The following is a 27,471-nucleotide window of genomic DNA, read 5'->3' on the forward strand; positions in this document are numbered from 1 at the left end:
TCCTGGTCGCCCTCCTCTGCTTACCTTCCAGCTGCTCAATATCCTTCTTCAACTAGCCTGCACTGACTAGCAACAACTCTCTGGGGTTTTGGATGGGGGGGGGGGACATTCCCAGCCCCCCCCCTCGGAGAGGCCACCTAGGACAGAAGACCTGCAGGCAAAGCAGATGGTCCAATCCTGCACTATGGAGACCTCTGACCTGCCTTGAATGATGTGGGGATGGTCTCCCTTTGGAAATGGGGCTGCAGGCGGAACAGCAGGGGCCTCCAAGTTCTGACAGTGGAGCATCCCATCTCAGGAGGGGCCAGGGCCAGGTGGGGGGTTGCCACGGTGACCAGGACCTGCCCTCCTTTGTGACATCTCTTGCTTCTTCCTTAAAAGCCACTGACTTGCAGGCGGCCATTGTGGGTTAGTAGTGAGGTGAGTTGAGTAGTAGAGAGAGGTGGTGGTGGTGGTTGGAGATGAGAAGGAGAGGTGTTCATTGGATTGTTATTTGATTTATTACTTTTATTTGATTCTTTTGATTTTATTTATTTTTATTTTATTATTTTACTTTTTTATTTTACTTTTTGGTTCTTTATATTCATATTTTTTATTTTACATTTTTATTTGGTGCACATGTTGTATATATTTTGTATATATTTATTTTGTGCATAGAGGAGTAGTTAGGGGTAAGTGTAGGGTTAGGGCAGGGGTTAGGCTTAGGGCTGCAGGTGGGGTTGGGGTCAGAGTTAGGCTTGGGTGGGCATTTTAGATAGTTACCTAGTTTAGAGAGGAGGGTGGGAATTTTTCATGAACAAAATGTGCAGACTGTAAGTAGCATTCCTCTGCTTTCTCTTGGTCTCCTGGGGGGTGGGTGGGGGTGAGTCCTGGGGTCTCCTGCACAGCCTTAGCTCTCTGGAAATCAACCCGGCCAGTCTTCTCCAGAGAGCTCAGCTCCTCCACACTCTCTCCCTGCCTTCCCCTCTTCTCTCCCCTCTCATCATTTACATTTACTAGGACACTCCTAGCCCACTTTCCTCCCAGGAGCTCAAAGTGGCCTCCATGGTTCTCCCGGCCACCAATTGTTGTCTTCACAGCAGCCCTGCCAAGTAGGCTAGGCTGGCCCAAGGTCCACCAGGGAGCTTCATGGCTGAGTGGGAATTCGAACCCTGCTCTCCCAGGTCCTGCTAGTCCAGCCCTCCAACCGCTACACCTCTGCCTGGCTCCGTTTTGCATCTCTCCAGCTGCCCCACGACCTCGACCTTCTCCCCTTCTTGGGGGTCTCTCTGGCTCCAAGGAAGACTCCACCTCCTTCCTCATGTTCTGCTCCTCTTCTGGGACACCTTGAGGCTTGGAGGACCCTCCTAGGGGTCAGGGTTGTCCTAAGAAGACGAGGCAGAGCAGCCCTTTAACAGCTGGCAATGCTTCTCTTTCCTCTGGGCTGGAGCTCTTGAACCCAGAGCACTTGGGGGCTCCTTCCTCTCTCTGCCAGCCCTTCGTGCTCTGGGCTGCCTCTTTCCAGCTCCTTCAGGTCACTGAACCCCAGAGAGATGGAAGGAATTGGGCCAGACGCCCCTCCTCACACACAAACACCCCCCAAGAATTGGGGCTGCTGGCTTCTCAGTCGCTCTCTCTGCTCTTCTCTTCTAGGTTCAGGTGCTTAAGACACCTAATAATAATAATAATAATAATAATAATAATAATAATAATAATTTATTATTTGTACCCCGCCCATCTGGCTGGGTTTCCCCAGCCACTCTGGGCGGCTTTCACAGAAACCAAAAATACACTAAAATATCACACATTAAAAACTTCCCTGAACAGGGCTGCCTTAAGATGTCTTCTGAATGTCAAGTAGTTGTTTATTTCCTTGACATCTGGTGGGAGGGCGTTCCACAGGGCGGGCGCCACTACTGAGAAGGCCCTGTGCCTGGTTCCCTGTAGCTTTGCTTCTCGCAATGAGGGAACTGCCGGAAGGCCCTCGGCGCTGGACCTCAGCGTCCGGGCAGAATGATGGGGGTGGAGACGCTCCTTCAGGTATACTGATGGGCCGCAGCAACAGGGTGGCCCCCCTGCAAGGCCCAGAGCAGCCCATGGCATCAGGGGAGCAGGTGGCTGTGGCGTTTGCACAGAGCCCCTGGTCGTTCCACGGACTATTGACCATGCACCACCACAGCTTATCTCTTCCACGGCCACCAACCAGGTTTCCCCAGTAATATATTCAGACTCAGTCAGGCTGCAACGTATTAACAAAGATTCCAGTTTATTGTGAACGCAAACAAGTTTTAAATGCTTTGAAACACTGTAATCGGATTCACTCTCTCTGTCTCTAACTCACTCTGACTCCCACCCACAAGAAACCAACCAAATTAACTGCCCAAAGCCCTGTGTTGAGCCTTAAGCGCAGTTAGGCTCCGCCCCTGGGCTTTCTGATTGGTCAGCCTATTAACCCTTTCTCTCTCTCCCCCAGTACGACATCTGCGCCACGGTGGCCCTCCTTTTTTGGAACAGGGGAGGGCAGGAATGGGCTGGGGGGGGGCAGCTAGTCAAAAGATGCGCAGAGCCAGACGGCTTGATCCAGCCCAAGGTCCATCGTCTGGAAACCCAACCCCCCCCCAGCGACCACCCCGTTTTGTGGGGTCCGATGGAGGAAGCAGGGGGCTGGGCTGTGGGGCAAGGCGGAGGGGGGGGCAGTTGTCAGCAGGAGGGGCACCTTCCCTGGGGAGCCATGTTCTGGGGGCAGGAGGCCAGGATTGGCCCCCAAGGCCTGGGGTCTCCCTCCCCTGTAGTAGGACTTTGAAAACTCTTGGAATAGCCTTGCCAGGGGCTCAGGGACGAACTCACCTGTCCCCATGTCCTTCTCTTTGCAGATGTCCTGGGGTTCCACATCCCTTCCCTAGCGGTGAGTATTGGATAAAACGAGAGCAGGGAGTGGATCCCTCAGACCTGCCCCCCGCTGCCCAGGCTCTTTGCCCCCCACTCTGCACTCTCACATGCGGAGGAGCCCTCCCCCCACGAGGAACTCACAGCCTGATTTTTGCATTTCAGCTGCTGGAGGAAGATCAGCTGTACCTCCCGGAGGTGATCCAGAACTGCCAGGCAGCTCTGCTCAGGGGCTCCGAACCATGAAATACTCCAAGCAGGAGACAGCCAAAGCAATTATGGTGAGTGATGGGTGAGTGAGGGACCCCCATGGGGAGGGAGGGGCAGAGAGGGGCTTTGGGCATTTGCCGGAGAGGAGGACCCTTCTGGCTTGTTGTTGTTGTTTAGTCGTTTAGTCGTGTCCGACTCTTCGTGACCCCATGGACCAGAGCACGCCAGGCACTTCTGTCCTCCACTGCCTCCCGCAGTTTGATCAGATTCATGCTGGTAGCTTCAAGAACACCATCCAACCATCTCATCCTCTGTCGTCCCCTTCTCCTTGTGCCCTCCATCTTTCCCAGCATCAGTGTCTTCTCCAGGGAGTCTTCTCTTCTCCCTGTCCAAAGTACTGGAGCCTCAGCTTCAGGATCTGTCCTTCCAGTGAGCACTCAGGGCTGATTTCCTTAAGAATGGATGCGTTTGATCTTCTGGCAGTCCATGGGACTCACAAGAGTCTCCTCCAGCACCCTTCTGGCTTAGGGGTTGCCAATCCCCTGGAAAGACAAGTCTGGCGTTTGGGGTCAGAGCCGTCCTCTGAAGACCCCCCAGAAGGAGATGACTTTCCTCCTCTGCTCTCTTCCAGCACATCTTTGGTCACTTGGAGCGCTTCAGGGATCACCCCCTGAGCCTGGCCTTGGCCTTGGAGGCCCTCCTCCAGCTGAGGTGAGAGGGGTCTTTGGGTGGGCGGGGGGCAGAACTCCAGGGGGAGCTCCGGGTGGGCAAGAGCAGGCAGGAGGGAGAAGGGGGCAAGGGAGGAGGCAGCGTCTAACCCCTTCCCTTTCTCTCTCCAGCTTCATGAGACCCCATTTCACCTGCGATATGGTCAGCGCTATCCTGCATCGGACACTGGAGGCTGTTTTGGAGGGTGCAGAAAAGGAGGAGGACAAAGAGCTATGTCCTCTGCTTTGACATCCCTTTGCACATCTCTTTCTTCTTCTCACATCCTTGCAAGATTTAACCCAGCACTCAACTTCTCGTCTCTATTTTCCTGAAGAAACTGAAGAGGCACTTCCAGAGCCTGCTGTGGGGGGGGGGTCTCCTCCTGGAAGCCCCCAATGCTGGCACCCTCCTCTAGCTGCTCACTGTAAGGGTCTTGATGGCATCAGGAGTGGGTTTAGGGTTGCCCGCCATCCCTTACCCAACAGACTGTCCCATTTCTGAGGCACCAAGTCCCCTGTCCCGTTTGGCTCCCAATTTGGCCCAAGACCAAAATTGGCAACTGGGAGTGCCAGGGACTCCATGATGGGGGCAGTGGAGGGCCGCTTTGGTCCAGACTGGCCCCTGACTCTGAGACACTCTTTCCTCCCGTAGGACCTCCGATATTACGCCCTTTGGGGAAGTGGGGCAGAAAGGAAATTAGCAGGGATGGCTGTTTCACAAAGATTCTCCCAACTCAGAGTAAGTATCTTGCCTTCCTGTATTCATTTCTTTAGTTTTTCCACCCCCCCAAGAGCATACCCCCCAGCGACCTTTAAAGAAGATGTGGTGTGTGTCCCTGGGTGCCAGGATGAGGCCAGAGGCTTTTTCTACCCCCTTTCCTGGTGCTGTCCTTCCACTTCTGCCCAGGAGGCTGTGGGGCCCAGGGCAGTCCTCTGGGGCAAAGGATTGGGCCACCCCATCCCCACCCCTTCCTACGCCCCTGCTGACAGGCTCTCCCAGCTGGATAAACAGGTCTTTACCACAAGTGTCTACTTTGCTAGAGTTTTAGGTAAAAGGTAAAGGTACCCCTGCCCGTTCGGGCCAGTCTTGACAGACTCTAGGGTTGTGCGCCCATCTCACTTAAGAGGCCGGGGGCCAGCGCTGTCCGGAGACACTTCCGGGTCACGTGGCCAGCGTGACAAAGCTGCATCTGGCGAGCCAGCGCAGCACACGGAAACGCCGTTTACCTTCCCGCCAGTAAGCGGTCCCTATTTATCTACTTGCACCCGGGGGTGCTTTCGAACTGCTAGGTTGGCAGGCGCTGGGACCGAGCAGCGGGAGCGCACCCCGCCGCGGGGATTCGAACCGCCGACCTTTCGATCGGCAAGCCCTAGGCGCTGAGGCTTTTACCCACAGCGCCACCCGCGTCCCTAATTTGCTAGAGTTTTAGTATTGCTTATTTGCTGTTTTGGTTTTTTAAACCGGTTTTAATCATCTTGATGGTTAACAACAACGATTATATCAGCTCACATTAGGCAAGAGCTGCTTCTGTGCTTAAAAATGGGTTTTATGGCTTTTTTCGATGTCTGGAAGGAACTTCAACTGCCCTGAGTTCTGACCTGCTGTGCCTGAGAATAAGCCACTGGAGTACAATTTTCGGTCCCTATAAACTTACTCCTTTGGTGCCAGATGCAAACATGGATCTTTTGACTGATTAATATGAAAATCATTTTTATTCAGAAGACATTTGGGAGGTATTTTCCCAAGGCTAGTTCTTGTTCAGTAGAAACATTTCATATTCCTCTTGCTTCGAAAGGGAGTTAAAGAGACATTTAGATTTCTTTGGAAGGGAGACGTGTATTTCTGGTCTTAAAAGAAGTTACTGCCACCCATGCCTGAAGGAGAAACTTTGACACGCAGGGAGTACCCGCATGGCCTATTTCCCATCTTCCCACTCACATCTTCAGCTGCACATCAGCAGATGTGATCACTCTCAGCGTGGGCTGTGAGAGCGCCAAGGGCAAGTTTGATTCCATAGTCAAAACCTGAGCATGAAGGCAGAGTATGAACTTGCCCTCTGAGGTGCTTACCCTACGCTGAGATGCTTTTAAGCTCAGGTACCTGCCAGATAATTTTAATTATATCCTGCTTACCCTAAGGTAAAATACTTTTGTCAAGTTAAGAGCAATTTCCTTGTATGATCTTGAGATGAAACTCACCTCGAAAGTGTATGTTGGGAATGAGTCAAACAGTTATAGTGGGTGGTTGATTACAAGCAACCATTGGCCTAGTAGCAATTTACCAGTAAAGGTAAAGGGACCCCTGACCATTAGGTCCAGTCGTGGCCGACTCTGGGGTTGCGGCGCTCATCTCGCTTTATCGGCTGAGGGAGCCGGCGTACAGCTTCTGGGTCATGTGGCCAGCATGACTAAGCCGCTTCTGGCGAACCAGAGCAGCGCACGGAAATGCCGTTTACCTTCCCGCCGGAGTGGTACCTATTTATCTACTTACACTTTGAGGTGCTTTCGAACTGCTAGGTTGACAGGAGCAGGGACCGAGCAACGGGAGCTCACCCCGTCGCGGGGATTCGAACCGCCAACCTTCTGATTGGCAAGTCCTATGCTCTGTGGTTTAACCCACAGCGCCACCTGCATCCCTAATTTACCAGTAGATAGCTGGTAATCGTTTGCCCATTTGCGGATGAGAACCTCATCGCACAGACACAGCCAATCAGAAATCCAGGGAAACGGGTTGTGGGCAAATGATCCTTGCTATGCGTGCCTTCCTCTTAGTATGTTTCTCCCTTGCATCCTGAGTTCGAGTTTCTTCAAAGCCCAGGACACCTTTGGTAAAGGCTGTTCTCCAACTGGAGCGCTCGCAGGCAAGTGTTTCCAATTGTTGGTGTTTATACTACATTTTTTAGATTTGCTTTGAGACAGTCTTTAAACCTCTTTTGTCGACCACCAGCATTACGCTTTCCATTTTTAAGTTCGGAATAGAGTACAGTGGAGTACCTCGGGTTAAGTACTTAATTCGTTCTGGAGGTCTGTTCTTAACCTGAAACTGTTCTTAGCCTGAAGCACCACTTTAGCTAATGGGGCCTCCTGCTGCCGCTGGAGACGATTTCTGTTCTCATCCTGAAGCAATGTTCTTAACCCGAGGTACTGTTTCTAGGTTAGCGGAGTCTGTAACCTGAAGCGTATGTAACCTAAGGTACCACTGTAGTTGCTTTGGAAGACGATCATCAGGCATCCGCACAACATGACCAGTCCAACAAAGTTGATGTTGAAGAATCATCGCTTTGACACTGGTGATCTTTGCTTCTTCCAGGACACTGGCATTAGTTCGCCTGGCTTCCCAAGTGATGTGTAAAAAAATTGCTCAGGTTGTGGATGCCTTCCATATGTACTACTGGCAAGCCGGGTGTCCCCCGTCTTATATTGGTACAGCTGATTCTTCTTGCCTAAGTGCTGAACCTTACATTTGTCCCTATTGAAATTCATGTTGTTAGTTTTGGCCTAGTTCTCCAATTTGTTAAGGTCATCTTGAACCCTGATTCTTTATTCTAAGTATTAGTTATCCTTTGGTGTCTTCTACAAATTTGATGAGCATCCCCACAATTCCTTTGAGGAGTTGAGCAGGGGCAGGTCACTCATAAGGGACAGTAAATGGATAAGTGATGGGATTTACAATGTTGCCCGAGGCTTGGATGAGATGAAGGATTTTGTGCCTCTCTCACACCCTACCAGAAATGCCAGGCATGAAATTTCCTCTATTTGCATTATCAATAAACCCCCTGTCCCCCCCCCCCCAGTCTTCTGTTGGGCTCTTGAATGAGGCTGAGGCAACCATTTATTAAAATTCACTTGTTAGACTAAGAATGCAGCCTGCTTCTATAAACCGTTGGAGCAACAAGGTCTCCTGGTTCTCACATTACATACCATGCACGACAGAGTCTCACATTAGCAAGGCCCAATTAAACCAAGCCGTTGATTAAACAAGCCAATGAGAGTAATTAGCTTAATTAGATTCTTTCCATAATGGCGCTGGACTATTGTAGAGAGGCAGCGAAAGAATAAAGCGAATCAAACTTTTCTTCTTCTCCTTCTCCTTCTCCCGAAGTAATTAGAATTGGCTGGTGCAATTTTTTAACTTGCAGGTCTGAATAGTGGCTCAGGGCATTGTGGTGGGGGAGAGAATGATTAATGAAGGTGAGGATATGGAAAGCAAACAAAAAGAATGGAATGTATCTCAAATGAATGAAGAGGAGGCAGCTTTGGTAAGAAACAGCATCTTATATCCTGCAGCGGTTGCTAAAGTGTCTGTCTCAAGTACACAGCAGCGACACTGCTTCATTCGGAAGAGGGGATGTCGCCCCCCTCACCTTTATTCTTACACTGTCTTCTATTCAGGTGTAAATTCAATTCTGTTAAAAGAAGCCCCCCCCCCCCTTCAGGAGCACATACAAGCTCAAAGATCTGGTGTTTTCACATCTATCAGTGTATTCTACGATACGAAACGATAACCTTTATTGCCATTGTCCCATACAGAACAACGAAATTGAAAAATCTACACAAGACATTCAAAACCCAACAAGCCTGTTATCCCAGCCTGGTTAGCTCCCTAAAAACTCTGATACTCCATTTTTAAATACAATATACTCCCATAGAGACTCCTTACACTGCGTTTAAAACCCAAATCGCATTTGGGTAGAAACTGTTTCTCAGGCGGCTAGTCCTAGTCTTTATAACCCTGTACCTTCTTCCAGAAGGGGGACGCGGGTAGCGCTGTGTGTAAAACCTCAGCGCCTAGGACTTGCCGATCGCATGGTCGGCGGTTCGAATCCCCGTGGCGGGGTGCGCTCCTGTTGCTCGGTCCCAGTGGCTGCCAACCTAGCAGTTCGAAAGCACCCCCGGGTGCAAGTAGATAAATAGGGACCGCTTACTAGTGGGAAGGTAAACGGCGTTTCCGTGTGCTGCTCTGGCTTGCCAGAGCAGCTTCGTCACACTGGCCACGTGACCCAGAAGTGTCTGCGGACAGCGCTGGCTCCCGGCCTCTAGAGTGAGATGAGCGCACAACCCTAGAGTCTGTCAAGACTGGCCCGTACGGGCAGGGGTACATTTACCTTTACTTCTCCAGAAGGCAGAAGCTGAACTATCCCGCAGGGAGCGCACTATCCCGCGCTATCTCTGCAGCTTTCTTATGGCACCTGGAAGCATAGATTTGATCCAAGGTGGAAAGAGTGCACCCAATTATTCTCTCTGCAGTCTTTACAACCCTGGACAGCGTTGTTTTTCCCCTGACTGTGCAGCTCCCAAACCACACACACAGACCATAAGTTAATACACTCTCCACAGTACAATGGTAAAATGCCATCAACAGTTCTACGATGACAATAATTATAGATGGGCTTTCCTATGGGCTAAGAACATCTCAGATGCCTCACCTCAGCAATCCCTATAGCTCTGGATGGCACTAATTTACTCCCCCATATTGCAGGTGGAGAGGAGCAGGTCTTGAGACACAGTGGGCTTGCCTAACTCCATCCAGTGAGTTTATAGCTGAACTGAATTGAATACAAGGACTCCTTAAGTATAGCTCCTGTTATGCCATTATGCTGCTCTGTGCTAGTGAGGGGGAGAAATTCTCTTTGGTTCACATTCAAACCCACCTAATGCACCCTTTTCCCAACCAGTACACAAACTTAAATGCAACTATCCTTCAAAACTAGCATTTCTCTGAATTTTGCAAGGCGGTTTACAATCCTAAAAATCCATCTAGCAGAGGAAAGTCTGCGCAACAATATGCATTTTTTTGAAAGAATTGGGGAATGTGTTATACTACAGGAAATGACTCACAAAAATGTGGATGGAAATGCATACATTTTGTGTAGATTTTTTTAATAATTAAAAAAAAAAAACCCTTTATCACGAACTGATACAGAAGTGAAGTGAACTGAACTGACTGGAGAACTGAGAAACTGAGAAAAAGACTAATATACTTCCATCGTTATAAACCAAGTGTTTCTTTATTTTGGGGTACTAGTAAATTATTCTAGTTCCTCGAGCACATCTCCTGTATCCCAGTTCGCACTTCACTTCTGAGATTTTAAGCAGTAAATTACCTCACAGAAATAGGCACTAAAATTGACAGGATGCTTCCAAGTGCTAGCAACACTAACTTTGACGGCCATTGTTTTGTTTTCTTCTGTCTGTTTAATGAATTTAGATGCCTCTCTTTGGTGTGAAATATTCTCAGAATAGCTAGCACTGAGATTAATAACAAACAGAGCACTGCACTAGAAAAAAAATCATATGAAACAGCAAAAGAAATAGAAAATTAAAAAAACTTTTGGCTGGTGCCTAAATGACCACAGAATTGGTGTCAATTAAGCCTTCTTCTGTAGGGGCGCGGGTGGAGCTGTGGGTAAAACCTCAGGGCCTAGGACTTGCTGATCGTAAGGTCGGCGGTTTGAATCCCCGTGGCGGGGTGAGCTACCATCGTTCGGTCCCAGCTCCTGCCCACCTAGCAGTTCGAAAGCACCCCTAAGTGCAAGTAGATAAATAGGTACCGCTTTATAGCGGGAAGGCAAACAGCGTTTCCGTGTGCGGCACTGGTGCTGGCTCGCCAGTTGCAGCTTCGTCACGCTGGCCACGTGACCCGGAAGTGTCTTCGGACTGCTCCGGCTCTGGGCCTCTTGAGCGAGATGAGCGCGCAACCCTAGAGTCGGTCACGACTGGCCCATATGGGCAGGGGTACGTTTTTAAGCCTTCTTGGGAAAAGGCTTACTTTGCTTTTTTCCCAGTCGTCACCCCAACGCAGCAAAACCAAAATGCCTGTTTACAAAACTATTGTACTACCAACCTTACTGTATGCTTGTGAAACGTGGACCATTTATGAATGCCATCTCCAGCTCCTCGAAAGATTCCATCAACAGTGTCTCCGAAAAATTTTACACATCACTTGGGAAGACAGGCAAACTAACTAAGAAGCAAAGATCACCAGTGTTGAAGCAATGACTCTTCAACATCAACTTTGTTGGACTGGTCATGTTGTGCGGATGCCTGATTATCGTCTTCCAAAGCTGCCAAACTACTCTATTCCAAACTTAGAAATGGAAAGTGTAATGCTGGTGGTCAACAAAAGAGGTTTAAAGACTCTCTCAAGGCTGATCTAAAAAAAAAGTAGTATAAACACCGACAACTGGGAAACACTGGCCTGCAATAATAATAATAATAATAATAATAATAATAATAATAATAATAATAATAATAATAATAATAATAATAATAATAATTTATTTGTACCCCGCCCATCTGGCTGGGTTTCCCCAGCCACTCTGGGCTGCTTCCACAGAAACCAAAAATACACTAAAATGTCACACATTAGAAACTTCCCTAAACAGGGCTGCCTTCAGATGTCTTCTAAATGTCAGCTAGTTGTTTATCGCTTTGACATCTGGTGGGAGGGCGTTCCACAGGGTGGGCGCCACCACCAAGAAGGCCCTCTGCCTGGTTCCCTGTAGCTTTGCTTCTCACAGTGAGGGAACCGCCAGATGGCCCTCGGCGCTGGACCTCAGCGTCCGGGCAGACCGATGGGGGTGGAGACGCTCCTTCAGGTATACTGGGCCAAGGCCGTTTAGGGCTTTAAAGGTCAACACCAACACTCTGAATTGTGCTCAGAAACGTACTGGGAGCCAATGTAGGTCTTTCAAGACTGGTGTTATGTGGTCTCGGCGGCCGCCCCCAGTCACCAGTCTAGCTGCCGCATTCTGGATTAGTTGTAGTTTCTACATAGAGCACATTGCAAGTGCTCCAATTGGAGAACAGCCTTTACCAAAGGTGTCATGGACTTTGAAGACACTCGAACTCATGATGTAAGGGAGAAACATGCTAAGAGGAAGGCACACTTGGCAAATCCACACCATGATCAACTCCTGCCCAGAAACCAATGTCCCTACTGTGGAAGGACGTGTGGATCCAGAATTGGCCTCCACAGTCACTTACGGACTCATTGTTAAAACCATGTTTATGGAAGACAATCTTACTTGGCTACGAGTGATCGCCAAAAAAAGAAGAAAAAGCAGCAGCAAAAAAGGCTAATGTTATTCTAGGCTGCATCAACAGAAGTCTAGGGTCCAGATTAAGGGAAGTAGGAATACTGTTCTATTCTGCCTTAGTCAGACCACACCTGGAATACTGTGTCCAGTTCTTGGTGCCACAATTTAAGAAGGATATTGGCAAACTGGAACATGTGCAGAGGAGGGTGACTGAGATGATCAAAGATCTCAAGCAAGCTTCATGAGGAACAGTTGAGGGAGTTGGGTATGTTTAGCCTGGAAAAGAGAAGACTGAGAGGAGATATGATAGCCATCTTCAAATATCTGAAGGGCTGTCACATGAAAGATGGAGCAAGCTTTTTTCTGCTGCTCTAGAGCAGGGGTCAGCAAACATTTTCAGCAGGGGGCCGGTGATCGCCAAAGAAGAAGAAGTCACTTCTAAGGCAGGGTATGCCTGAAGGGGGACTTCCAATGATTATTGCAGCACACAGGCAGCCTGATGCAGATGTAGCCATCAGCCCAAACCAAAAGCAAGTAAAGAATATTAATAATAATATGTCGCTGAATTGCCCCAGCTACTCTGGGCAGCTCCCATCAAAATAGTAAAAACACAGTAAAACATCAACATTTAAAAAAATTCCCTGGACAGGGCTACCTTCAGATGTTTTCTAAAAGTCCATTAGTTGTTTTTCTGTGTACTGGTGTTTCATCTGAATTGTGCTCAGAAATGGACCAAAAACCAGTTAGGATTTTTAAGCAGCTATATGGTTTCTACTAGCTGGCTGGGCTGCTGAACTTGGATGATCTTCAACAGTTGTCAGGAGCACCTCCACATACCGCACTGTGAGTAGTCAATTCTGAAGGTTACCAGGGACTTGCCAACTGGGGCCAGGCAATCTCTCACCAGGAGGGATTGCATCTGCTACAGCCGCTTCACCTGGCAAAAGGCGCTCTGAGCCGCTCATGCAGCTTATAAGCCCCAGAAGAGGATTACTGAAAAAGCTGTTGTTGAAACTGGACGGTATGTTGGTTGCGAATCTTCGCTACCTGAGCGAGGTGTTTTCAGTACAATGCATTTCAAGCAAGCTTCACGCCCAAATCCATCATGGAAGCTGCTCTGGTTGCCCTCACAGATGACTCACGTGGGGCGAAAAAACAGGAGCTGTCTTAGATACCATCGGCTGCAATATCCTTCTTGAGAGACCCACCCTCAGATGGGAAATGGGGGCACCATGCTGGTTCAGTTCCTACACAAAGGACTGCCAATTCCAGGAGACCACTGCTCAGTGTAATACAGTGGTACCTCAGGTTAAGTACTTACCATATTTTTTGCTCTATAACACGCACCCGACCATAACACGCACGAAGTTTTTAGAGGAGGAAAATCCGTAGGCATGCCACCCGTAGGCATTCCCTCCATAACACGCACAGACATTTCCCCTTACTTTCTAGGAGGAAAAAAGTGAGTGTTATGGTGCAAAAAATACGGTAATTCGTTCTGCAGGTCTGTTCTTAACCTGAAACTGTTCTTAACCTGAAGCACCACTTTAGCTAATGGGGCCTCCCGCTGCCGCTGCACCGCTGCTGCACGATTTCTGTTCTTATCCTGAAGCAAAGTTCTTAACCCGAGGTACTGTTTCTGGGTTAGTGGAGTCTGTAACCTGAAGCATATGTAACCTGAAGTGTATGTAACCCGAGGTACCACTGTAGTGCTTCTATGATTCACATGGTTCCACTATGATGTCCATGCTTTTTACCAACTACATAAGAAGAAGAAGAAGAGTTTGGATTTGATATCCCGCGTTATCACTAACCTCAGGAGTCTCAAAGCGGCTAACATTCTCCTTTCCCTTCCTCCCCCACAACAAACACTCTGTGAGGTGAGTGGGGCTGAGAGACTTCAGAGAAGTGTGACTAGCCCAAGGTCACCCAGGAGCTGCATGTGGAGGAGTGGAGACACGAACCCGGTTCACCAGATTACAAGTCTACCGCTCTTAACCACTACGCCACACTGGCTCCCAATGCTAGTGAGTGAGATCATATGGGGATTTGGAAGGAGCTTTTCCCTTCTCCCTCCTGCTTTTCGTGTGGCTTATAAAGAAGAAACAATCCCTCCCTCTGCAATGATAACCTCCAAGTCTCTCACTTGGACTACTGCAATGCACTCTACGTGGGGCTACCTTTGAAGGTGACCCGGAAACTACAACTAATCCAGAATGCGGCAGCTAGACTGGTGACTGGGGGTGGCCGCCAAGACCACATAACACCGGTCTTGAAAGACCTACATTGGCTCCCAGTACGTTTCCGAGCACAATTCAAAGTGTTGGTGCTGACTTTTAAATCCCTAAATGGCCTCGGTCCAGTATACCTGAAGGAGCGTCTCCACCCCCATTGTTCTGCCCGGACACTGAGGTCCAGTGCCGAGGGCCTTCTGGCGGTTCCCTCACTGCGAGAAGCCAAGTTACAGGGAACCAGGCAGAGGGCCTTCTTGGTAGTGGCACCCGTCCTGTGGAAACGCCCTCCCACCAGATGTCAAAGAGAAAAACAACTACCAGACTTTTAGATGACATCTGAAGGCAGCCCTGTTTATGGAAGCTTTTAATGTTTGACAGAGTACTGTATTTTAATATTTTGTTGGAAGCCGCCCAGAGTGGCTGGGGAAACCCAGCCAGATGAATGTGGAATAAATATTATTATTATTATTATTATTATTATTATTATTATTATTATTATTAGAATTTATATTCCGCCCTATACCCGGAGGTTACAGAAAAGATCACAATATACAAAATCAAAATAAGAACAATAAGCCAATAACATCCCCCTCCAAAGAATTACGTTTTAAAGGGTGTATGGTGTTCCTCCGGTCAAGCAAAGGCCTGGTTAAAAAGGAACGGTTTTGCCTGGCCCTAAAGGTGTATAATGAAGGTGCCAGGCGAACTTCCCTGGGGAGAGCATTCCACAGAAGGGGAGCCACTGCAGAGAAGGCCCATTCTCTTGTTGCCACCCTCCGGACCTCTTAAGGAGGGGGCACACAAAAAAGGGCCTCAGAGGAAGTTCTCAGGGTCTGGATAGGTTCCTTTGGAAAGAGGCGGTCCTTGACGTATTGCGGTCCTGAGCCGTTTAAGGCTTTATAGGTCAAAACCAGCACTTTGAATTGAGCCCGGAAACTAATCGGTAGCCAGTGCAGTCAGACCAGGGTCAGTGTAATATGTTCAGACCGTCTTGCTCTGGTGAGCAACCTGGCCGCTGAATTCTGCACTAGCTGAAGCTTCTGAACTGTCTTCAGAGGCAGTGCATAATGTCTGGCTCTGTGTATACACTCCCAAGGTGCTTCCACCACCATTTTGGGAAGCAAATGTCCATGTACCATACGAGCCACAATCCATATTGATCCTGTTGTTTCTTACAAAATGCTGCATGAGAGCTGCCAAACCAGCTGCGACCCAAATGGAGAAAAGGAACAGCTTACCTTCATTTGAGGGACGCGGGTGGCGCTGTGGGTAAAAGCCTCAGCGCCTAGGGCTTGCCGATCGAAAGGTCGGCGGTTCGAATCCCCGCGGCAGGGTGCGCTCCCATTGCTCGGTCCCAGCGCCTGCCAACCTAGCAGTTCGAAAGCACCCCCGGGTGCAAGTAGATAAATAGGGACCGCTTACTAGCGGGAAGGTAAACGGCGTTTCCATGTGCTGCGCTGGCTTGCCAGATGCAGCTTTGTCACGCTGGCCACGTGACCCGGAAGTGTCTCCGGACAGCGCTGGCCCCCGGCCTGTAGAGTGAGATGGGCGCACAACCCTAGAGTCTGTCAAGACTGGCCCGTACGGGCAGGGGTACCTTTACCTTACCTTCATTTGAACCTCCGTTAAAAAAACAGGTAAAAATACAATCCCTTTTGGAATCTAACCCTTCAATCGCTGATGAGCGCCATGTTGTTGTTTTTTACTGGAGAACGGGCAAGCCGTAAAAAAATTTGCAGCAGTTTCACAAGTTACCCTGGAATGCTGTAGTAGTGAAACCCCGTGTGAACAAATCTCTCCCCCCCCCACCAAAAGAAAAACCCAAACCAAAAAACTCTAATGTCAGGTGCTGCCCCTCCTTGGAACCCAACCCTGAGCAGCTTGCCCCTCCCCCGCCTCGCCTCACAATGCTGCAGAGAGACCGCAATGGCCCCGTTTTACATGAAAAAGGGCCCTATTGAGGCTCGCTGGGCCAAGGAGTAGGAATTATTAATCACTCCTCCAAAAGGACCTGCCCAATTCATGGCAACCTAACTTCAAATCAATTAGTTCATTTGTCCTCCCCTGTAGCTGTCCGGCGCACAATGCCGACAACTCCCGCAAAAGAAGACACGGGGGGAAGAAAGCACAAAGATGGCTTGTCCTAATGAGCAATTAGGAAAGCGTGTAGGTTTCCTCTTTCTTCGGCCCATTCTGAGGCCTGAATTCTAAAAGTGATGCTTTTCTTCTCAACTTCCTGTTTGTCAAATGAAGTGCTAATCAGGGCTCCTTGGGGGTGGCGAAGGGGGGAGCAGGACAGCACAACCTCTAGCCGACCAAAGTTGGATGAGGTGAAGTGGCTTCGTCCGCAGAGCAGGGTAGCTGGAAGAGAAAATAATCAGGAGCGGTGTGTCCCCACACACCCCGCACCTTCGGAAAACACGCTGCCCTCCAAGCAGTTCCACACACCTGAGTTAAAATCGGCACACCATTCGTTAGCCACGCCAACGCTCCGAGGGGGCATGCACATGCAGCGATAAGCATGCCTCTTTCCCTTATGAAAGTTGTGTGGGAGACTGCGGTCACATCCAACAATGTAGATTCTTGCTAGCTAGTGCGATAGGAATTTTGAGGTCTTTGTTGTTGTTGTTTAGTCGTTTAGTCATGTCCGACTCTTCGTGACCCATGGACCAGAGCACGCCAGGCACTCCTGTCTTCCACTGCCTCCTGCAGTTTGGTCAAACTCATGCTGGTAGCTTCGAGAGCACTGTCCAACCATCTCGTCCTCCGTCGTCCCCTTCTCCTTGTGCCCTCCATCTTTCCCAGCATCAGGGTCTTTTCCAGGGAGTCTTCTCTTCTCATGAGGTGGCCAAAGTATTGGAGCCTTAGCTTCATGATCTGTCCTTCCAGTGAGCACTTAGGGCTGATTTCCTTCAGAATGGATAGGTTTGATCTTCTTGCAGTCCATGGGACTCTCAAAAGTCTCCTCCAGCACCATAGTTCAAAAGCATCAATTCTTCGGCGATCAGCCTTCTTGATGGTCCAGCTCTCACTTCCATACATCACTACTGGGAAAACTATAGCTTTAACTATATGGACCTTTGTTGGCAAGGTGATGTCTCTGCTTTTTAAGATGCTGTCTAGGTTTGTCATTGCTTTTCTCCCAAGAAGCAGGCGTCTTTTAATTTTGTGGCTGCTGTCACCATCTGCTGTGATCATGAAGCCCAAGAAAGTAAAATCTATCACTGCCTCCATTTCTTCCCCTTCTATTTGCCAGGAGGTGATGGGACCAGTGGCCAGTGGTCTTGATCTACAGGGTGGCAATTTCAAAAGTCCATATAAGGCCTTGCACACCATTGTTCTGGGTTCCTCCTCCTCTCCTGCGGGTGAGGGAAGCACCCTGTTGCAACAGATCAATAAAGATCAGGCTTACTGGCTGATTTGCTTCTCAATATTCTCTGGTTGGCCTCTGTTATTTTCTCCTACCAATAGGGAACCTATGGAAGGACTCTATATGGGCTCTTGGATACCCCATAAGGGAAAAGGGCAATTTTTGTTTACAACACTAGTAAGTTTAGGGGCAAATGACCACAGAGCTGTATTATTGATCGGCAGAGACTCAGACCATAGAAAATGTAGTTGACAAACAGGGCTTTGTGTGATGTCATTTCCCCTCCTCTCCTGAGAGGGAAAGAGCATACTGTAAAGTCCTGTTTCCTTCCCCTCTCTTCTTGACCAGCCATGAGGGCAGATGTGTCCTGTGCTTGCTCCAGTCCTCAACACATGCCTGAGACTGTTTGTACTGTAAACACAAGTATTTTATCTGCATAGTTTTTATTGCTTCTGTAACAGAGAACCAATGCAAGACCATCAGTAAACTATCTTACTTTCCAGTCTGTTGTCTGATTCGATTTGTTAAGTGGGTTAAAATGAGGCGGTGAACTGGACTTAACTAAAACCAGTGCTTTTTTTGGAGGGAATGCAGGGGTATGCATAAGGTAAAGGGACCCCTGACCATTAGGTCCAGTCGTGGCCGACTCTGGGGTTGCGGCGCTCATCTCGCTTTACTGGCCGAGGGAGCCGGCGTTCAGCTTCCGGGTCATGTGGCCAGCATGACTAAGCTGCTTCTGACGAACCAGAGCAGCGCACGGAAACACCGTTTACCTTCCTGCCAGAGTGGTGCCTATTTATCTACTTGCACTTTGACGTGCTTTCGAACTGCTAGGTTGGCAGGAGCAGGGACCGAGCAACGGGAGCTCACCGCGTCGCAGGGATTCGAACTGCCAATCTTCTGATCGGCAAGTCCTAGGCTCTGTGGTTTAACCCACAGCGCCACCCGCGTCCAGGGGTACGCATACCCCTAAACATTTTGTAAATCTAAGTTTGGCCTCATTGAGGGGCAAAATTTCACTATGAGTAGGAAAATGAGAGTACCCCTAAACATATTGTTTTAAAGCACTGACTAAAATAAGGTTGAGCAGCCTGTTCCTACATGCTTCAATTTTGCTGCTAGGAACAGGGCATTTTTAAGAGCCAATGTGGTGTAGTGGTTAAGAGCGGTAGACTCGTAGTCTGGTGATCCGGGTTCACATCTCCGCTCCTCCACATGCAGCTGCTGGGTGACCTTGGTCTAGTCACACTTCTCTGAAGTCTCTCAGCCCCACTCACCTCACAGAGTGTTTGTTGTGGGGGAGGAAGGGAAAGGAGAATGTTAGCCGCTTTGAGACTCCTTCAGGTAGTGATAAAGCGGGATATCATATCCAAATTCCTCCTCCTCCGCCTCCTCCTCCTCCTCCTCCTCCTCCTCCTCCTCCTCCTCTTCTTCTTCTTCTTCTTCTTCTTCTTCTTCTTCTTCTTCTTCTTCTTCTTCTTCTTTAAATTCTGTTCAGCCCACAAACATGGGGGCCTGGAGGAATCAATTGCAATATATCCTCTCCTTTTAAAACCTATGCCACCCTGTTATACCCAATTCCCTCAACCGTTCCTCATAAGGCTTGGCTTCCAAACCCTTGATCATCTGGATAGCTCTCCTCTGCACACGCTCCAGCTTTTCAGTATCCTTCTTAAATTGTGGCGCCTTAGAACTGGACACGGGACTTCAGGTATGGTCTGCCTAAGGCAGATTAGAGTGGTAGCATTACATCTATTGATTGGGACACTAGGTCTGTGTTGATGCATCCTAGAATAGCCTTAGCCTTTTTTGCTGCTGCATCACACTGTTGCCTCGTGTTAAGCTTGTGGTCTACTAAGACGCTTAGAAGACAAAGTCGATTCAAACTTTCTGGTTAAAAACTCCATATGAGCTTCCTGTAGTCAAAGAATTGCTTTAATGGTGGGGGTTTGGGAGGAGAGGAGAAGGCGTATGCCTGATGTGGGAGAGTTTGTCATTTGGTGTTGTCTGTATGGAGAGCTAATGTTGTGTTTTTTATATGCTCAAACTTTCAACACACACACACACACACACACAGAGAGAGAGAGAGAGAGAGAGAGAGACTGAGAGAGAGAGAGAGAGAGAGAGAAATTTGGAAAGAGCCCTGGCCATCCTGACTCCACTGGCCCCACAAAAACCCCCACATTGTTATTTACTTATTTGTTGCCGTTGCCAGTCTAGGGTTTAACCTTTCCTTATATCTGGGTTGACAAACGCAGTGACTCAAGTAAGATTGCTTGGTGCCTGCATGCTTCCCAATGGAAAGCATTTTGTAGCAAATAATTATAGGTTGCTCTTGGTGAGAAAGCCAAAAAGGGAGCCCCCGCCGAAGCAGCACAGACTGTTTCTGTTAGGCTTTCTTTCTTTGTGTGTAATTATTTAAAGAGAAAACATACACAAGCACAAAGGCATCCATATGATGGAGTTTCAATGGCTGGCGAAGCCGCTGCAAAACACTCAGACATTGGTCAAAGGAAAAACTGGCAAAATTGTAAATAAGCACATCTATCATGCGGCTCCCTTTTGACGATGCTGAGATTCTGCGGCGGTGCATTATTTCTAATACGGGTTAAGCATATATCTGTGATTTTCCATTCCTGCGGTGAAAATTACAGATTCGCAGGCACAGGAAATTGTCCTGAATAGGCTGCAGAGATTGTGAATATATTTGTGGATCCAAAGAACAAAGTCAACCGGCAATTAAACCAAGTCTGTAAGTTTAGAAAAAGGGGTCTTTGTTTGGCTTTCATGGGACCAACGGCCATAAATCGTGTCCTTCTCCCCGAGAGTACGCGTTGCGGTGAGATCATCAAGACCGACCTCACGGCTGTTGTGGGTGGGAGTAACTGGATAGCCACAACAACCCGATTGGTGGTCCTGTAGTTGCTGGGCATTTCTGGCCAATGGGATCGTTTCATGCATTAACCGAGGGACCTATATACCGCTGCATGTTGCGTTGAGTTTCCTCTTAGTGCCTTGTGCATCCGATCACCCTCCCACCCTCCCTATATTTAGGGTGGCACTGTGGGTTTAACCACAGAGCCTAGGACTTGCCAATCAGAAGGCCGGTGGTTCGAATCCCCGTAATGGGGTGAGCTCCCGTTGCTCGGTCCCTGCTCCTGCCAACCTAGCAGCTCAAAAGCACATCAAAGTGCAAGTAGATAAATAGGTACCACTCCAGCGGGAAGGTAAATGGCGTATCCGTGTGCTGCTCTGGTTCACCAGAAGCGGCTTAGTCATGCTGGCCACATGACCCGGAGCTGTACGCCGGCTCCCTCAGCCAGTAAAGCAAGATGAGCGCCGCAACCCCAGAGTCGGTCACGACTGGACCTAACGGTCAGGGGTCCCTTTACCTTTTATGACCTTGCTATGCCATCGTAGGTCATCTGTTCTTGGGACAGGGGCCAGGTAGGAATTTTCCCATTTGGCTGATTGGCTGGTGCCACTTGGGTTTCGCTTGCCGTGTAGCAAATCGTCACAACTTTGTAAGGTTTGGTGGTTAGGCATTGGTTCGGTGGTGGTGGAGGGGATGTGTGCCTGCCCCTCCAATGATAGGGTACTCCATTACAGGAATCCAGGGGCTCGCCTTGCTTTTGTCCGATCCCCTTCCAGGGGTTAGGGCCACACCAGAGCCCCTGGGAGCATTTGGGGTGGTGCCTGGTCCATTGCTCTCCCATGATGTTTACCTGTACAGTGGTGCCCCGCAAGACGAATGCCTCACAAGACGGAAAACCCGCTAGACGAAAGGGTTTTCCGTTTTTGAGTTGCTTCGCAAGACGAAATGTCTTGCTAGTCTTGCGATTTCCCCCCCGCTTCCCCCCCTTTTTCTAAGCCGCTAAGCCCCTAATAGCCTTTTAGCAGCTAAGCCGCTAAGCCTTTAATAGCCGCTAAGTCACTAAACCGCTAATAGCGCTAATCCGCTAATAGGGTTGCTTTGCAAGACGAAAAAACCGCTAGACGAAGAGAATCGCGGAACGGATTCTTTTCGTCTTGCGAGGCACCACTGTACTGACCTTTGCCAGTGTCCAGTCATCAGTGCTGTCCTGCTGAGGTCAAGTGCAGCTGGTCAGGAACCAATACCTAAGCAAACCACTCACAATTTGTAATCAATAAAGTTGTGGCCAAAATTATGCCAATACAGTGGTACCTCGGGTTACAGACGCTTCAGGTGACAGACTCCGCTCACCCAGAAATAGTACCTCAGGTTCAGAACTTTGCTTCAGGATGAGAACAGAAATCGTGCTCCAGCGGCGCAGTGGCAGCAGCAGGAGGCCCCACTAGCTAAAGTGGTGCTTCAGGTTAAGAACAGTTTCAGGTTAAGAACGGACCTCGCGAACGAATTAAGCACTTAACCCGAGGTACCACTGTAACCTTAAACTAAATTCTGTGTCAATTGTCTTTATTTATTGGGGGAGGTCTTGGGATCTTAACACGCAGACACAATTCCAGTTGCTCCTAATCCTATAGGAATCCTACCCCTTCCCTCTCCAAATGTATTCATGGGTCAAACTCATCAGCTTCCTTGACATATTCGGGCCAGTTGAGAAACTTGCCTTCTTCCAAATCCAACCTCCAAACACACACACACATTTCCCAAACACACCGATTTCTTTCTTTTTTTAAAAATAATATTTATTACTTTTCCAACAATTTAAACACTACAAAAAAAAAGAACAATACAATACAGAAACACTACATAACACTAACACATTAAACTGACAAAACAAAACAAAATCAATTTAAAACACATCAAACAATTTCAATATCTTATCTTTCATTCACTTATTTCAATGACCTCCTCACACCTCCCTTTTTGTATTCCACTTCTATTAATTGTTTCAGCAATTCCTTTCCATCCATCTTCCTCTGTTTTCTATCCTATAATTATCTTAACACATTCTAACCTTATTTTTTCCTTTAATATTCTATTAATCTATTTATACTTAATTCCTTATAACATTTCTACTAAAGCCATATATCTTCATTCCAACATTCTTCTAACATTCATTAATTTTACAGTATTTCTGTAAATAGTCTTTAAACTTTTTCCAATCTTCTTCCACCGACTCTTCTCCCTGGTCTCGGATTCTGCCAGTCATTTCCGCCAGTTCCATGTAGTCCATCAACTTCATCTGCCATTCTTCCCGGGTGGGTAAGTCTTGTGTCTTCCAATACTTCTAGATCCAACACTTCAGTGTTTTCAAGAAGCAGCCATTCTCTCAGCCAGCAAAAAGCAGCTGATTCATCCAAACACACCAATTTCAGGGTTAGTGGTGCTGACTACAACTGCTGCACTTTATTGCTCTTTGAAGAAGTGACCCCTTGGTGTTTTTAGTAGCTCCAAATTCTTGTTAAACAAGTCAAGAACACTCGGCCTGTTTCTGTCCTCGAGCCATTGTTATGTCATTAAACTGAAAAAACCTAACGCAGTATGCATTAGATACCAGAGGCCTTCTTGCAGAGGATACGAGACAGCGAAATCCTAAAGGGAGCCTCAACAGTATCTATGTATGTGACTACAGCGGCAAGGATTTTTTATGCACAGAAATGGAAGGAGGAGAGAACACACTCAAAGGAGGAATGGTCAGGGGAAATCTTGGAATATGCAGAGATGGCAAAATTGGTGGCACTGTTAAAATACATAAATTGCCCAGATGTGATTATTGGCACAAGGTCACCCCAGCATCTGACCTTAATCCATAACAACAGCCCTGTCTCTTTTGGTTAAAATATGAGATCTGAGGTGCTCTTCTGTTTCTCTCAATCCTTGTGTTTTATGCTTTATGCATGGCTTCCTGTTGGTTGTTTTTCTTCCTTTGTTGGAGTGGGTGGCGCTGTGGTCTAAACCACTGAGCCTCTTGGACTTGCCGATCGGAAGGTTGGCGGTTCGAATCCCCACAACCGAGTGAGCTCCCGTTGCTCGGTCCCTGCTCCTGCCAACCTAGCAGTTCAAAAGCACGCCAGTGCGAGTGGATAAATAGGTAGCGGCGGGAAGGTAAATGGTGTTTTCCATGCGCTCTGGTTTCCGTCACGGTGTCCTGTTGCGCCAGAAGCAGTTCAGTCATGCTGGCCACATGACCCAGAAAACTGTCTGTGGACCAACGCCGGCTCCCTCGGCCTGAAAGCAAGATGAGCGCCGCAACCCCATAGTAGACTTTGACTGGACTTAACTGTCCAGGGGTCCTTTGCCTTTATCTAGAGTGCATTCTACTGTGACTGTATTGCCTCTATGAAGCCTATGTTTGAAGGCATACTCCTTGCACCGTTCATCATCAAAACCACACAAATACCTTGTCTTTTTCACTACGCCACTGTCCTGTCTTTTGTTTGTTTGTTTGTTTAAATTTTAAAGAGAACAGTGGTATGCCCCGTATGGTGTTGTTGTTGTTGTTTAGTCGTGTCCGACTCTTCGTGACCCCCTGGACCAGAGCACGCCAGGCACTCCTGTCTTCCACTGCCTCCCGCAGTTTGGTCAAACTCATGTTAGTAGCTTCAAGAACACTGTCCAACCATCTTGTCCTCTGTCGTCCCCTTCTCCTTGCGCCCTCCATCTTTCCCAACATCAGGTTATTTTCCAGGGAGTTTTCCAGGGAGTCTTCTCTTCTCATGAGGTGGCCAAAGTATTGGGGCCTCAGCTTCAGGATCTGTCCTTCCAGTGAGCACTCATGGCTGATTTCCTTCAGAATGGAGAGGTTTGACCTTCTTGCAGTCCATGGGACTCTCAAGAGTCTCCTCCAGCACCATAATTCAAAAGCATAATTCTTCGGCGCTCAGCCTTCTTTATGGTCCAGCTTTCATGGTGTAGAAAGGACTTATTCTGGCTCAGAATGCTTTGCAACAGAGGTTCTTGGGCTTGAGATTTTCCTGGTTGTGTTTGCTTCTCCTCCTCTCACCAGATTACAGTATTCCCCTTTGTTTGTGGTGGAAATTACTATGGGGTGTGTGTGAACAAAAACCCCAGAGCAAGGAGCCTGGGTGAACTATCTCTGCTCAGACTGTCTCAGCACCTCTTCTAGCCTGGGAATTTCATTTTGCAACGTTTACCCAAGACTGGTTTCCATGGTTTTCTTCTCTCTTACTGACTAGGCCTCTCTTTTATGCCGCTCAGACTTCTGGACTCTCACGTAACCATTGTACTCGAGCTTGCTTTTCCTCTCTATTGCTCCACAGCTGGGGTGATCCACAACCCTCTGTAGCTGTCGCCGTTCCTGAAAGGTTCTGCAGGCTAGTGATGGATGGGCAGGAGATTTCGGGAGATCAAGGCCACTTCCCGAAAACTCCGTTTTTAAGAGGCCCGGGACTTGACTATGCCAATGCCATTGTGGAGTGCATGGCAGCATGGCTCGCGACAGTCCAATAGCAGTTATTGAAAGGAGCATTAACTTCAACAGGGGGTGGTTTCTAGTAGAGAAATGTTGGGTTGATGTTTTCATCGCTCTGCTGTACACCTTCTTTCCCCAGAATGCTATGCCATTTCTCCGATGAAAATAGGGATGTCCTATTTAATAATGTCAGGGGCTCAGGGACTGAGCCACAGGAGAAGGAGGAGATGGAGAGCGAAGGGGAACAATCGGAGGGGAGCGCAGGAGGGTGTGACAGTGACCAGAGAGATTCCCTGAGTCTCTCCAGCAAATCAGAAGATTCCCAGAAGGAGGCCCCCAGGGTCAGGGCAAGGGGGGCCAGTGGGGAGTCGCCAAGCGGCAGCTGGAAATCAGGGGTAGCTTCCCCACCAGAGCGCAGTAGGGGGGGGGGGGGGAAGAATCCCACAGATTAGAACAAAAGCCTCCTCCTGCAGGAGGAGAGAGTGAGGCAGGACTGACACGCCTCCGTCAGAGAGTGGAGGGGCGGAGGAGAGAGCAGGGCCGGCCAGCCTCCCTGAAGGAGAAAGCAGTGAAGGGAGCAGTGCAGCCGTTAGGAGGAAAGTGGGCAGCTGGGCGCGCGCGCCAAGTTCAAATGTAGAGGCGCGAGGGACAGCAGAAAATACGGATTGGGAGCCAGGTCCCAAAGCCCGCCGGAGACAGGGGGAGGAGTCAGAAGAATCCGCCTCCGAAGAGTCCAGGAGGGTTGGGACCCCAGAGGGCAGGAGGACCCGGAGGCGAAAGGAGCAGAGGGAGGAAAGGAAGAGGTGGAGCAAAGCTCGGGTATTGAACTGGTGTAAAGGAGGGGCGGATTCAGACGGGACTTCGCCGGTCTAAGGACTCAGACGTAGCGCTGCGCGCCACGGATGTCAAACCAACAATGAACCACAATAAAGACTTTTGTTTATAAAGAGCAACTGGCGTTGGTCCTTTGTGAGCTGGGACCTGAGGCAGCCGCTGACAAATAATAATAATAATAATAATAATAATATTTATACCCCACCCATCTGACTGGGTTGTCCCAGCCACTCTGGGAGGCTTCCAACATATATAAAAACATAACAAAACATCACACATTAAATAACTTACCATACAGGGCTGCCTTCAGTGGTGTAGTGGTTAAGAGCGATAGACTCGTAATCTGGTGAACTGGGTTTGATTCCCCGCTCCTCCACATGCAGCTGCTGGGTGACCTTGGGCCAGTCACACTTCTCTGAAGTCTCTCAGCCCCACACACCTCACAGCGTGTTTGTTGTGGGGGAGGAAGGGAAAGGAGATTGTTAGCCGCTTTGAGACTCCTGAAGGGGAGTGAAAGGCGGGATATCAAATCCAAACTACTCCTCCTCCTCCTCCTCCTCCTCCTCCTCCTCCTCCTCCTCCTCCTTCTTCTTCTTCTTCAGATGTCTTCTAAAGGTTGTATAATTTAGTGCTGTCTTACTGGGATTTCAAAGGTGGAATTGACGTTGGAGGGAATTTCCGAAAGGCGGTGCTGGGTCACTAATTAATTAATTAATTAATTAATTAATTTTTAAATATTATTTTTTATTAGTTTTCAAATTTTAACAAATCCATCCTAATTGTTTAAATTTAATACATTTTTTTCCAAAAGGTAATTAGGTTTCCCAATCCAGCTTTGGGGTTTGTCTAATAAAAGCTTAACCTTTTTTGCGTGTTCCTAGTATAGTTACCGTATTTTTTGCTCTATAACACGCACCTGACCATAACACGCACATCGTTTTTAGAGGAGGAAAACAAGGGAAAAAACATTCTGAATGAAACAGTGGATGTATCATTTTTGTGCTTCATGCTGTGGCCACAGACATGTGATCTGATGGTGAATTTGGGGTGACCCAATGCAAAGATCCTGAGGATCCATGTGGATCTATGCTTTTTAACCACGTTTTTGCACCATTGCAGCCCCAGGCAACAGTGGGTGTGTGATTTTTGGGGGGCAGGCTGTAGCCATGGACATGCTATATGATCTGATGCTGAATTTGGGGTGACCCAATGCAAAGATCCTGAGGATCCATGTGGATCCATGCTTTTTAACCACGTTTTTGCACCATTGCAGCCCCAGGCAACAGTGGGTGTGTGATTTTTGGGGGGCAGGCTGTAGCCATGGACATGCTATGTGATCTGATGGTGAATTTGGGATGACCCAATGCAAAGATCCTGAGGATCCATGTGGATCCATGCTTTTTAACCACGTTTTTGCACCACTGCAGCCCCAGGCAACAGTGGGTGCGTGATTTTTGGGGGGCAGGCTCTAGCCATGCACATGCTATGTGATCTGATGGTGAATTTGGGGTGACCCAATGCAAAGATCCTGAGGATCCATGTGGATCTATGCTTTGTAACCACATTTTAAGTGGGGAGGGAAGGAAAAACAAAGAAGGGAAAAGGAGCATGAGAGGGGTGTGCAGAGAAGCAGCTGGCTAAGAATGCAGGAGAGGGATTTAACGGGAGGGAGGAAAGAAAGGCAAAAGTTTCCCCCCACCCAAGCACCCAAACCAGCCAGCACCGGAGCACAGAGAGGAATTAGAAGGAACTACACTCTGCTTTCCCCTCTGCTTGCCTGGAGGGGAGGGGCTTTCCCTGCTCTTTGTTCCGTTTGAGCAAACACAGCAAGGAAACTGAGGAGGGTGGGCA

At 48.5% G+C, this 27,471-nt stretch overlaps 1 pseudogene; it reads left to right on the plus strand.

Annotated features, from left to right (window-relative positions):
• The first annotated feature begins 2,027 nt into the window (after positions 1-2,027).
• On the plus strand, positions 2,028-4,605 carry LOC144328106 (uncharacterized; annotated as a pseudogene).
• The last annotated feature ends 22,866 nt before the right edge of the window (positions 4,606-27,471 follow it).

This window comes from Podarcis muralis, chromosome 6 (genome assembly GCF_964188315.1).
Source record: "Podarcis muralis chromosome 6, rPodMur119.hap1.1, whole genome shotgun sequence".
Taxonomy (NCBI): Eukaryota; Metazoa; Chordata; class Lepidosauria; order Squamata; family Lacertidae; genus Podarcis; species Podarcis muralis.